This window comes from Choloepus didactylus, chromosome 18 (assembly GCF_015220235.1).
Source record: "Choloepus didactylus isolate mChoDid1 chromosome 18, mChoDid1.pri, whole genome shotgun sequence".
Classification (NCBI taxonomy): domain Eukaryota; kingdom Metazoa; phylum Chordata; class Mammalia; order Pilosa; family Megalonychidae; genus Choloepus; species Choloepus didactylus.
This window is the reverse complement of record NC_051324.1, coordinates 37,184,494-37,197,975: the sequence shown is the minus strand read 5'-3', so window position 1 is coordinate 37,197,975 and position 13,482 is coordinate 37,184,494. Positions and strand designations below refer to the sequence as shown.

At 36.4% G+C, this 13,482-nt stretch overlaps 1 pseudogene; it reads left to right on the top strand.

Moving 5' to 3' along the window:
- Positions 1-7,851, top strand: part of LOC119514730 — a 31,755-nt pseudogene extending 23,904 nt beyond the window's left edge.
- The last annotated feature ends 5,631 nt before the right edge of the window (positions 7,852-13,482 follow it).

Below are 13,482 nucleotides of genomic sequence, written 5' to 3'. Positions count from 1 at the left end.
TGTATTTGTCCTGTTCTCAACCCACTCCCCAGTACATGGCACATATGTTCAATATCTGCTGAACTAAGAACTTTTTATTAGATTCTTGAAGAGATCTGTAATTCCGAAAGAGTAAAGAATTATTTCATTAGAGGAAAAACATTCCTTGTCTACTGTGTTTAGGAATATTACATCCTAATTAAGCATAAAATTTTCAGAACTGAATACCTATAGCCGGTACCCATGTGAATGGGGGGATTATTTTCCCTTCAGATATTATGGGTGATAGCTGGGCCTTTGAGCTTTGGGAACTTAAATCACAATGAGCCACACATCACATACACAGAGGTTAGGCAGGTGATGAGAAAGATTGGTACCAAGTGGCATAAAGGTGGCCCTCCTTACTGAAAAAAAACTAAGGTTCAGATGAAGTCCAGTATTCTCTCACTATCGTCTGGAGTCTTTACTCATTTTATCTTCCATTATTCCTCATATGAACTGTCTACCTAATTTCATTTGAGTATGGCCCAGGGATAATTCTCCACTCTAGTTATACCTAATGCCTTTCTTCCTTATTTGCTTCTTCCTCACCATCCTTGTTGCCACCTCAGAGTCTTTGCAAGTCTTTTCCCTTCCCTATAGTACCCTTTCTTTTCCTTTCTATTTATGTAAATTTAACTCATCTTTTGGGGGTCATTTTAGTCTACTTCATCTCTGAAACTTAAAAAAAATTTTTTTTTAAATTATAGAAGTAGGTTTACCGAAAAATCATGTAAAAATACAGAGATCCCATATACCTCCTATTGTTGACATTTTACATTAGTAACTTTGTTTCAATTGATATAAGAATATTAAAATTGTATTATCAACCTTAGTCCATAGTTTACATTAGGTCTGTTTTTTCCCATATACCACCTTTGCCAGTTTGGATGTATTGTGTTCCCCAAAACACCATTATCTTTGATGTAGTCTTGTGTGGGCAGATGTATCAGTATTGATTAGATTGTAATTCTTTGAGTGTTTCTGTGAAGATGCTCCCCATCCAACTGTGGGTGATGTCACTGATTGGATGATTTCTACAGAGGTGTTACCCCACCCATTCAGGGTGGGTCTAAATTAAATCACTGGAGCCATATAAATGAGCTGACAAACAGAAGGAACTCAGTGCAGTTGAGAGTGACATTTTGAAGAGGAGCTGCTGCCAAGAGGGATACTTTGAAGAATGCACTGGTACTGACAGACAAGCTTCAGCTTACAGAGATGTTTTGGAGACGGCCTTTGAAAGCAGACTTTTGTTCCAGAGAAGCTAAGAGAGGATAAATGCCCCAAGAGCAACTAAGAGTGACATTTTTGAGGAGCTGAAGCCTAGGAGAAAGCCATTTTGAAACCAGAACTTGGAGCAGATGCCAGCCATGTGCCTTCCCAGCTAACAGACGTTTTCCGGATGCCATTAGCCATCTTCCAGTGAAGGTACCCAATTGTTGATGCATTACCTTGGACATTTTATGGCCTTAAGACTGTAACTGTGTAACCATATAAACCCCCTTTTATAAAAGCCAATCCATTTCTGGTGTTTTGCATTCCAGCAGCATTAGCAAACTAGAACACCACCCTATTATTAATGACTTGCATTTGCATGGTACATTTGTTATATTTCATGAAAAAAATTTTTATGCTTGTACTATTAACTGCAGTCCATTGTTTATAATAGGGTTCACTATGTTATACAGTCCTATGTTTTATCTTTCAATTTTTATTCAAGTAACATATATACAACCTAAAATTTCCCTTTTTAACCACATTCATGTATATAATCAGTGTCATTAATTACACTTAGAATATTGTGCTGCCATCACCACTATCCATTTCCAAAATTTTATAATCAATCTAAATAGGAATTCTGGACAAATTAAATATTAACTCCCCATTCTCTACCTCCAACCCAGTGCCTGGTAACTTGTATTCTAGTTTCTAACTCTGAGTTTGCTTCTAATTATTTCATATCAGTGAGATCATATATTTGTCCTGTTGTGTCTGGCTCATTTCACTCAACATAATGTCTTGTAGGTTCATCCATGTTGTCACATGTAAAAGGACTTCAGCATCTCTGAAACTTTTTCAAAGATTGCAAATTAAGTATGTCTTTCTTTCTCTGAACTTTTATTTGCTTATTTTTTCTAGCCATAGCTTTGCACTATATCCTGCCTTATAATTGTTGATAATTTGTAAAGTCTTCCCTATATAATACGTAAACACTTTCAGGAGTGATCATGTGTTTTCCTAAATTTTTTAGTGGATATTTAATAATTATGCTGACTTGGAAGGAACTGTCTTTGCTCTCATATCTTTTATATTCCATTTGGACTTGATTTTCTTCTTCCTCTTGAACTTACCTGATTTCTTAAATCTGCTTCATCTTTTTACAAGTCCTTGTTCTCTCCCTCTGCTGATTCCTGTGATCCATAAATATATACATATCTATAAGTGATAGATCTGCATGTTAATACATTTCAAAATGTCTTAATACTTTTGTAAAATATTGATTATCAAGTTTAATTTTGTATGGTGATAAAGTTAAACAAACTACACCTGAGAATTAGCATGTATGTTTTACAAGAATTATATTGAATTATAGTATTATATGTTTATATCTCTACAGCTCCACAGTTACAACATCTCAGTATCCAGTTTGTCCATATCAATAAGTAGAATTTAATACTTTTACATAAACTATTCGCCGTATTTTTAGAATGTAAGATTTTCTTCTTGTTTTAACTTGAATTTTCACAGCTGAAATGTGAAATATCACAACTTAGTTCATGGTACATTGTTGCTATTTTTCAACATGGGTATTCTCGAATTTGTTCTTATCTAAGTTATAAATACTTACGTAAATCCGGACTTGGTCTTTGACCTAAGAGCAAGTCGATCATTTTTAACTTAGGTAGACGTATGTATTCAGCTTGTATTAAAGTTTGAAATGTTTGAAATGTTAAAGGAATGATTGAATTCTCTACAGTTTTATTTCTCTATGGCATTTTAATTTGACATTGACCTTTATCTTTTGATTCAGTTGTTTTCTTATTTCATTTTGTTTTTTCTCCCAACATTTATTATAAGAATTTTCAAACATACAGAAGAGTTGCAGGAATTGAACAGCAAACACCCATATACTCACAATTTTGATTCTACAGCTGTTTTGCTATATTTGCTTTATCACATGTCTATCCATTTATGCAAACCTCTATCATCTTATTTTTGGATGCATTTTAAAATAGGTGGCAGAATTTGCCCCTAAGCACTTAACTATATAATTTATTAGAATTCATTCATTATTTACTTTTTAAAGTAAAATTTATGTACAATTCATTGCTTACTGAATATTAGTATTGTACCATTTAATATTAAACATAAGAACTTTGTAATCATTTACAATTTACTCCCACTTCCTATCCATTATGACAAAAGCTGTCCTGTGTATTATATATATATATAGTTATGAGGTCTAAAATACACTGTTAAACTATTGCTTTTAGTGAGTGGGAAGTAAGAAAAGTAAGAGAAAAAACTGTCTTTTGTTTACCCACATAGTTATAATTTCCAGTGCTCTTAGCTCTTAGTTTCTTCCTGAAGTCCCAAATTTCCTTCTAGTATGATTTTCCTTCAGCCTAAAGAACTACCTTAATCATTTATTTCTAGTGCTGCTGCAGCAACAAATCCTCTTGGCTTTCATTTACCTAAAGATTCCTTGGTTGTTTTGTGTGTGGTTTTTTTTTTTTTGTCATTTTTGAAGGATATTTTCAGTGGCTATAGAATTCTTTGTGTCTTTCATCACTTTAAAGATATCATTTCATTATCATCTGGCCTTTATCATTTTTTTTCTAGTTTGCATTGATTGTATGTTTTCCCCAATACCACTCCATTTTTAACAACTTGCAAGGTTGATATTTGTTCTCCCTCATGAAAAACCATATTTGTACATCTTATCACAATTGTTGAGCACTCGAGGTTTCACTGAGTTATACAGTCCCAGTCTTTATCTTTCCTCTTTCCTTCTGGTGTAGTACATGCTCCTAACCTTCCTCTTTCAACCATCTTTGTTCAGTGTACTTACATTGTTGGGCTACTATCCCCCAAAACTGTGTTCCAAACCTGTCGTTCCTTCTTTTCCTATTTGTCTGTAGTGCTCCCTTTAGTATTTCCTGTAGAGCAGGTATCTTGTTTCCACACTCTCTCATTGTCTGTTTGTCAGAGAATAAACTCTCCCTCATATTGGAAGGACAGTTTTGCAGGATATAGGATTCTTGGTTGGTGATTTTTCTCTTTCAGTATCTTAAATATATCACACCACTTCCTTCTTGCCCCCGTGATTTCTGCTGAGAAATCCACACATAGTCTTATGAAGGTTCCTTTGTATATGATGGATTGCTTTTCCCTTGCTGCTTTCAGGATTCTCTCTTTGTCTTTGACATTTGATAATCTGATTATTAAGTGTCTTGGCATAGGCCTATTCATATCTATTCTGTTTGGGGTATGCTGTACTTCTCGGATCTGTAATTTTATATCATTCATACGATATGGGAAATTTTCATTGATTATTTCCTTTATTGTGGCTTCTGCCCCCTTTCCCTTCTCTTCTCCTTCTGGGACACCATGACACATACATTCATGCATTTCATATTTTCATTCAGTTACCTGATATGTTGCTCATATTTTTCCATTCTTTTCCCAATTTGTTCTTTTGTGTGTAAGATTTCAGGTGTCTTGTTCTCCAGTTCCTGAGTGTTTTCTTCTGCCTTTTGAACTCTGCTGTTGTATGTCTCTATTGTGTTTTTCATTTCTTGTGTTGTGCCTTTCATTACCATAGATTTTGCCAATTGTTTTTCCAAACTTTCAGTTTCTACCTTATGTATGCCCAGTGTTTTCTTTATATCCTTCATCTCTTTTGCCATATCATCCCTGAACTCATTGATTTGGTTTTTTATATGATTTAGAATATTTCTTTGAAAATCTTTAATTGATTGTTTCATTAAAGTGAAACAATATCTCAACTGTATCTTCATTGTGGTGTAAGTTTGTTCCTTTAACTGGGCCATGTCTTCATTTTTCCTAATGTGATTTGTAGTTTTCTGTTATCTAGGCATCTAGAAAATCCAATCAGATTTTTCCAGACCAGACCAGCTTCAAGTCTCAGAGTGGAACTATATTCAGAGTCAAGTTTCTCTCAGGGTGTGTCTTAGAAGATTGACAGACTTTCCTGTGAGGCCTCTAGCTCCTGTGCTTTTCCTAACATGCCCAGCAGGTGGTGCCTGTCAGCCTGTCGCTCCCAACTGGTGTAAGGAGGTGTGGCCCCTTTAATTCTTAGCTTAGTTTGTTTCTGTTTTGACTGTTCCCCCCTACCCCACCCAGGCACTGGGATTTGAGTTCTGAAGGGCGGGCTGGCCCTAGAGCTGGGCCCCACCTCCTTCCTCTTAGGGAAGATACACATCCTAGGGAGTTATCTACTGCATTTGAATAGCTCCTTTGTCTCTCTGACTCTGTTAACTCAACCCCTGTCTGGGTCAGAGTGCTGTGAACTGAAAATGGCTGAGGTTCTCTCCACCGAGCCACTCAGGTTGAGAGAGAGAAAAAGGGAAAGAGAGCCCCCTTTCAGAGCCAGTCCATGGCCCCCCAGTTTCACCTGTCAGTCAGAGAGAGCACCTGGTCTTCTAGGCTCCCTTTCCTGGGGTATAGGTGTTTTCTGGTTCTCTAAGGTCAGTCTCTTAAAAGCCTCATATTTTTCCTTCTTTTTTTTTTTAATTAAGTTTATTTTTTCTGTCAGCCCCCCTCCTCTCCACTGGGAGTGATCTCAGGGTACTTTGCTGCTTGTTAGAGGTTTGTCTATGTTTGTAGCTTGTATTCAGCCGTCCACGTTTGTTAATTAAAACCCCAGTTGGACCTGGGCTGAGCTATATTTGCTTGCTCCAAGAATGCTGCTTTCTCTGACAGCGAGGTCTTGTAGCTCAGCCTGCCATGGGGGAGGGGGTCTCCCGGTGAGGGTCTGCAGTTTTTACTTACAGATTTTATGCTGCGATCTCAGCCATTCCACCCAATCCAGTTTGGTGTATGTCATGGTTGTTCCCAAGCCGTTGTTCCAGATTATTTACTAGTTATCCTGGTTGTTTATTAGTTGCTACAGGGGACTAAGTAAATTTCATACCTCTCTATGCTGCCATTTTCTGGTCTTTATCATTTTTGATGAGAAATTAGCTGTCAGTTGAGTTATGTCATTTTTCTCTGGCAGCTGTCAAGAATTTCTCATCATATTTGATTTTTACCAGTTGGAGTATGATGTGCCTAGCTGGGTTATCTATGTATTTATCCTGCTTAGGTTTCAAGTTTTGAATCTGGAAATTTATGTCTTCCACCAGATTTGGGAGATTTTGGTCATTATTTCTTCAAATATTTTTCTGCCCAATCTCTCTTCTCCTTTTTGGACTCTCTCTGTTTTTTGTTTTGTTTTGTTTTGAAGCATTTTTTCTTTCTCTGCTTCAGGTTTGGTAATTTTTATTGATTTGTCTTCAAATTCACTGACTCTTCTATAATATCCAATTTCCTCTGAAGCCCACCCACTCAGTGAATTTTTTTTTTCTGAAAATATACATATTTTATTTATTAGTGATCCTCTTTTTAAGATAAATTTTTCTTTTGATTTATAAATTAATACACATTCACTTTAGAACACTTGGAAACTACAGAAAAGCAACTCAGTAAATTTTAATTTCAGATTATTTTTCTACTCTAGAATTTCCATTTAATTCTTTTTTGTTTTTATTTCTTATTTTTTCTTTCATTATAACCATATTTCTTTTATGTCCTTCTGCATAGATACAACTGCCTTGAAGTCTTTTTTTCTTAACAGTTTTTTAAATGTGATCTTATTGAGGTATATTCACATACCATACAAACCATCCAAAGTATACAATCACTGGCTCACAGTATCATCACATAGTTGTGCATACATTTTCATTTCTCCAGAAAAAAAAAGAAAACCCCAATCCTCCCATACCTTTTATCCCCCATTTTTTTTTTTTTTACCATTTTTTAATTGAAATGTTTTCACATACCATACGATCATCCAAACTGTATAACAGTTGTTCACAGTATCATCAAATAGTTGTGCATTCATCACTACAATCAATTTTTGAACATTTTCATTACTCCAAAAAATAAAAATAAGAATAAAAATAAAAGTAAAAAAAGAACACTCAAGGTCCTGTGGTGTGCAGAGGCAGTGAGGCAGGAACAACATGGAAGTGTGTTCCAGTTACTAACTGATCTTAAAGAGCAGTATAAAGAAAGTGGAAAGAATACACACAGTTATGGGCAACAGAACTTGAATACCATCACCTATGAAACATTAAAATATACATCAAAAACACCATGCAGGCACCAGAGTCCTGAGTTTGTCAGAGAATTTCTCACAGCAGTGAAAAGCCACAAGTTGACCAAAGCTGAAAAGCTTCAGCTGCTGAATCGCAGGCTTATGTCTGCTGTTGAGATCCAGCTGAAGAAAGACGTCTGGCATTCCCTCAGATTCTCTTTTCCTTTCCACAAGATGGTAGAAGACAGCGAGCAGCTGCCCACAGAGGAGCAAATTGAGGCTCTCCTCCACACAGTCACAAGCATTCTGCCTGTGGGGCCAGAGGCTGAACAGAAGAAAATACTGATGATGTGGCAGTGGATGAAGAGGACCCAGCACAGAAGTGCACAGCTGGCCAGGCATCTCATGGAGCTGAAAGGCACCACAGCCATTTCCAGGACTTTCAGAGGATTGTTTATTTGGATTTACCCTCTATTCTAACAGGCCTGATGTCATGGTTAGTTGAGTAAATCACAAAAATAAACTTTTCTCAAAAATAAGCTAAAAAGGAAGACTTTTGCCTCCAGGAGGAGAAATGGTGAAGATGGGCTAAAGTTGCCAGGGTAGAGAACTAAAGAGGGGAGGGCAAAGTCAAGGATGATAGTGACTAGAGCTTTCTGTGGTAAAAATATTTTCCCTGTGGTCTTTGCCTCAGCTGTGGGGAGGTCCCTGTACACAACTGGTAAAATGCTCCTATTTCCTTTGCTGTTGTCCTAATTAGTTTCATCTGCTTCTGTAGCAACTTCCTAAGCAGGAGCTTAGAGCGTTACTGGGAGCAGAGCTGGATTATGAGAATCTGGTTAGATGGCTAAAAACTCCCAGAGCAGCAAATAGCTGCTCTGGGTTAAAATGAGCTGTTGGAATTGGCTCAACTCAGAGGAATTTATTCCTAGAGAACAGCAAGATAAGCACAGAATGTGCCTGGCCAGCCCTTTGTCTGAAGGCCCCTTTCCTCTGCTAGCATAGGCCTTGTTTAGCAGCCCACTATTTAGGCATTAGGGCCCCAACTCGTTCCAGTTGAAAAGAAACACTTTAGATTGAAGGACAGTGTCAACAGATATACTTGGTACAGTGTTGGCTGCCTTCTGACAACCCTCAATTTGTTTCCTGAAGCAGGAGATCTGGGAAGGGACCTGTTGAGGCCAGGTGAAATTCCTTTGTACAGTGAGCAGATCATTTGGACATTAAACAAAGGGTGAAATTATGTAGGCCTTTTCCTGGGCAGAATATGTTAGAACTGAATTTGAATAATAAGATTTGAATTTGCTGGCTATTGCAAGGTTGTATCAGTCTTTGAATTTAAAATATTAAGATAATTAACATGTGAAAAGCTTGTTAACATTCAGACTTTGGAAAGTTTAGTAGCCTTAGGTCCTGGAAATAATTCTAAAAATCTGATTTCCCATGTTCATTCTTTTCCTTATTTGGGGAAGAAAATGGACATAGACATCAGTTTTCCAAATTAGTACTCATTTTGTTGTAAAGTTACACATTTTCAGTGCTAACCTCGTCATCTAAGCATCAACTGAAATTTGCTTCCAGGAAACATGGAAATTAATGAGGGAGAGGGGTGTTATTTTTAACTCTCAAGTATTGGAAATTTGACTTAATGATTTATTTGTCAAGGCATACATGTGCCTATGGCAGTGTTGTCTCATTTTAACCTAAAGTGTGTTAGTTGCTTTCTCTGAATGTATTTGGGACTTAATCTAGTTAATAATAGTTTCCAGCTTGGGAAATTTTATAAGTCTTTCAAGAGTTTATTTTGCCATGAATAGAGAGAAATAAAGTGAAATCTGATTATAGGGTGGAAAAAAAAAAAGAACACCCAAAATATCCCTTACCCCTCCTTCCTCCCCCATATTATTCATTTACTTTTTGTCCCCATTTTTTCTACTCATTTGTCCATATACTGGGTAAAGGAAGTGTGAGCCATAAGGTTTTCACAATCACACGGTCATATCATGTGAGCTATCTAGTTATTTGCTCGCTTTTAAGAATCAAGGATAGTGGATTGCAATTCAACAGTTTCAGGTATTTCCTTCTAACTATTCTAATATACTAAAAACTAAAAAGGGATGTCTAAATAATGCATAAGAGTTACCTCCAGAATGACCTCTCAACTCCATTTGAAGTCTCTCCAGCCTCTAAAAGTTTATTTTGTTTCATTTCTCTTCCCCTTTTTGGTCCAGAAGGCTTTCTCAATCACACAATGTAGGGTCCATGCTCATCCCTGGGAGTCACCTCCCACGTTGCCAGGGAGATTTACATCCCTGGGAGTCATGTCCCATGTAGGAGAGAGGGCAGTGAGTTTACCTGCCAAGTTGGCTTAAAGAGAGAGGCCTCATCTGAGAAACAAAAGAGGTTCTCTGGGGGTGACTCAGGCACAATTATGAGTAGGCTTAGGCTCTCCTTTGCAGTAACAAGCTTCATAAGGACAAGCCCCTAGATCAAGATCTCGGCCTACTAAGCTGGTAGTCCCCAGTGGTTGTGAGAATATCATTAATTCCCCAGCTGGAGAAGTTTAGTATTTCCACATTTTCCTCCAGTCCCTCAAGGGGGTTTTGCAAAAACTTCTTATACTCGGTCCAGATTACTCTGGGCTGTATAGGGGTTTCATGCTAACCTGTACAAACCAACAAGATCTCACTCCCTAGTCAAGTTTCCATGTAATTATGGTATTTGAGTAAACTGACCATACAAGTTAAATTATATAGTGTGCTAAGAAAATATACATTTTGCACCAAATAAACTTCCTTTGGTCCCACACAGAAGCAAAAGTTTTAAAACACAGTTAATATCATCCTCTACCCTTTAGTCTGATCTATCCCAATCTCAACCAAATCCATTTCATTCATATCTCCAATCGAAATCTGATCTCCTTTTCAGCCTTTTTAACAGTTGATTCATGGGGCAGTGCCTACACTTACAGCTGCTGAACACTGGCTCTGAGTCCCAGGTGCCACACAGACTCCTGAAGCTCCAGGGACCAACCACGTCACACACAAACAGCTCAGAATCTCAAAATTTAGAAAAAACTGTTACAATTCATGAATAGAAGTGACTGCTGTAAGAGCTTACAATCTAGGAACCTTTACATAAGCCTTCACCTGATAACCCATGCTCCCAGATTCAATTCTCAGAGTTTGTACATTATTTTTTTTTTTTTTTTACTGCTATCTGTATTTATTTAACAAACCACTTACCACTTAATTTTTTTCTAGCTCCAAAATAATGCATTTAAAAATCATCAGATTATATAGGTGGGCTTATAATGAAAAGCCAGTGCCTTGGTCTCCTTTCTCTATCTCTATCCTTACCCAACCCTGCTCCAGAAGCAACCAGTTTTACCTTTTTTGTTTAAGTACCTTGAAATTTCTCTTTTTGGGTACCTGTAATATTTTAATACTTATGGTGTTCCCAGACACTACTGTTACCAAACCAAGTTTATTGCTTAAATTTCTCTTTTTTTTTTTTTTTCTAAATTTACTTGGTTCCTTCTTCATTCACTCCTTTTATCTATTCTTTTCTCAGATTCATGACTGCAGAAATTCTGTTGGCCTGGAGATTATAAGGGTTGCTATATTCAGAGACATACAGCACGGTCATATGTGTGTGTGTGAAATATGTTTGCCATAGTACTGGGTTTCTCATCCTTGACACTACTGACATATTGGGCTAAATAATTCTTTGTTGTGGGGAGCATTGTAGGATGGATGTTTAGCAACTACTGGGCCTTTACCCAGTAAATGGGTGAAGAGGCCAAGTGGAGCACCACCACACTTGTGATAACCAAAAATATTTCCAGATATTGACAAATGTCCCCTTGTGGCAAAATCGCTTTCAATTGAGAACCACTGTTTGGCAGTATCACTTAGGAAAGGGGCAAACTGTATTGACTAGAGATAATTCTATGGACTCTTAGATCAATGTCTTCTGCTTCCACTACCTTCTGGGCTACCAGGATTTATGTTTTTAATGGGGTAGTCCAGAACTATCTTGCCATTATTTTCAGAAATAAATGTGAATTTAAGTTTAATAGTAGTGGCTTTTTAAAATATGTGACCCAAAGACTACTTTAAATGAAAGTGAGTTTAAATTTAAGTTTAAAATTTTAAAATCATTTGTTTGAAAAGTTTTAGGATATGTGTATCCAACATAAGTGATATATATCATAAGGTATATTTTAACCTTAACTTTATATACTGTTAAAAGTAATGCGCTAGGAGTCAAGAGGTCACGCTGGTGGGCATTCTTACACACTATATAGATAACACTTTTTAGGCTTTAATATATTGGAATAGCTAGCAGTAAATACCTAAAACTACCAAACTCCAACCCAGTGGCCTTGACTCTTGAAGACGATTGTAAAACAATGTAGCTTACAAGGGGTGACGGTACAATTGTGAAAACCTTGTGGATCGCACTCCCTTTATCCAGTGTATGAATGGATGAGTAGAAACATGGAAACAAAACCTAAATGAAAAATAGTGTGGGATGGGGGGGGGGTGGGATATGGGGGGGTGGGATTTGAGTGCTCTTTTTTATTTTTATTTTTTATTCTTACTCTGCTTCTTTCTGGTGTAAGGAAAATGTTCAAAAATGATTGGGGTGATCAATACACAGCTATATGGTGATACTGTGAACAGTTGATTGTACACCATAGATGATTGTATGGTATGTGAATATATCTCAATAAAACTGAATTTAAAAAAAGTAATACACTAAAACAAATTATTGGATATGCTTTCTGACTTCCTGTTATTTTCTTCTTTTTACCAAACCATTTTTCTAAAACTAGGTTTAATTGTCAGCCAGCCTTTAGTGAATTATCTGTATAGTTTCTCAATATTTTCATATGTCTTTGGAAGATATGGAGTTAGCAAGGGAAGAAGGATGGCATTTCAAGTGCATAAAAGTAGTTTTGATGTTATGTTGTGCTTCACTTAGATTTCATTATTAACATAATAAAGTTAATTGAACTTTAAAGACAGTCCACCTACACATTTCACAGTTTCCAAATACTATTATCAGACATAATAGTTTTTCAATACTCAAAAATTGTTTGAGAAAATATTAGTTAAAATGCACTCCCTTATAGAATCTTCTTGTCATTGTTCTTTTTTTAAAACTTTTTTTTTTTTTACGAGAAAAGTGAGTTAACAGAAAAGTCCTGCATAAAATGCAGGATTCTCATACCCCACCCCACCACCAACACCTTGTACTGGTGAGGAACATTTGTTCCAATTGTTGATAGCACCTTTTTATAATTGTACTATTTTTTTTAACAGTAGTTACATTTGTTACAATTGATGAAAGATCATTAAAATAACATTATTAAATATTGTCCATACTTAACATTAGGTTTATGTATTTTTTTCTCATATACCTCCCTATTATTAACACCTTGCATTAGTGTCATACATTTATTAAATTCATGTAAGAACATTCTTATACTATTAACTATAATCCTTCATCTATAATAGGGTTCACTGTATGGTACAGCCCTATGTTTTATCCTTCAATTTTTATTCTAGTAACATAACATCTTAAAGTTTCCCCTTTTAACCACATTCACCTGTGTAGTTCAGTGCTATTAACTGCACTCACAATAATGTGCTACCATCACCACCATCCATTTCCAAACCTTTGCCATCAGCTTATATAGAAAATCTGTACAAAGTTAAGCATCAACTCCCCATTCCCTAAGCCCAGTCTGTCTCCTGGTACACTGTACTCTAGGCTCTAACTCCATTAGTTTGCCAGTTATAACTGGTCCATAACAATGAAATCATACAATATTTGTTCTTTTGTGTCTGTCTGATTTCACTCAACATGGTGTCCTCAAGGTTCATTCATGTTTTTGTGTGCATGAGGACTTCATTCCTTTTTACAGCTGAATAACATTCCATTGTATGTATATATCACATTTTGTTTATTCATTCATTGGGTAATGGACACTTGGGTTGCTTCCGTATTTTTGCAATTGTGAATAATGCTTTGAACACTGGTGTGCAATATCTGTTCAAGTCCCTGCTTTCAGTTCTTCTGGGTATATACCTAGTAGCAGGATTGCCAGAAATATGGTATTTCTACACTTA